The 644-nt window shown below is 35.2% G+C and overlaps 1 long non-coding RNA gene across 1 annotated transcript in view; it reads right to left on the bottom strand.

Annotated features, from left to right (window-relative positions):
* Positions 1–638, bottom strand: part of LOC110425374 (uncharacterized) — a 2928-nt gene extending 2290 nt beyond the window's left edge. Inside the window, exon 1 of the long non-coding RNA XR_002446010.1 lies at positions 210–638. This is a non-coding gene — a long non-coding RNA (uncharacterized LOC110425374). The remainder of the gene's footprint in view (positions 1–209) is intronic.
* Between the last annotated feature and the right edge of the window lie 6 nt (positions 639–644).

The raw sequence follows: 644 nt of genomic DNA, 5'->3' as shown, positions 1-644 counted from the left end.
ATGGCATCCACAATTGCCTAGCATTTCTACCAGCTCCTGCTTTCCACAATAATAGTGTATAAATCTTTCATGAATAGGTATTAAAACCGCCTATCATTTTCTAGCAACTCATGCTTTCCACAATGCATTTAAAGAAAACTGGCAATGTTTATTATACATATATCATTATGTATTTTATGGAACTTTTGAAATAGACACCCCCTACTCACCTTACAATAGTAAGACATTATGTCGCTATCGATTCAAGTGTGTCTCCAGCTAATTCTACTTGCCAATCACCCGTTATCTCCACCGGTATGCCACCATGGCAAACCTTCCTAATTTACTCATTTCCTAGCAACAATTCAAACTGAGTATAATTAATTACACACATGTATAGGCCGCACTTCAATCAATTAATCCTTAATCTACTATTACATTTTTCATCCTCATCATTCACAGTAATTTAACATGCAATCCACATACTTTCAACCAATGAAGGACAACACAACATAATGTACTCTCAATGTATGCTTACCTTTCGGTTTTTAGCTTGGATTCCACATATATTTCACAATCTCTCACATTTTTGGTCACCATTGCTACCACAAGCATAAACAATCAATGCATGTCTTATTTTTCCTTTCCACTTATGATCTCAAGGT

The sequence above is a fragment of the Theobroma umbraticum genome, unplaced genomic scaffold, assembly GCF_002168275.2.
Source record: "Theobroma umbraticum cultivar Fairchild unplaced genomic scaffold, ASM216827v3 scaffold_81.0, whole genome shotgun sequence".
NCBI lineage: Eukaryota > Viridiplantae > Streptophyta > Magnoliopsida > Malvales > Malvaceae > Theobroma > Theobroma umbraticum.
Note: the sequence above shows the minus strand (reverse complement) of the source record. Positions and strands in the feature narration are given on the sequence as shown.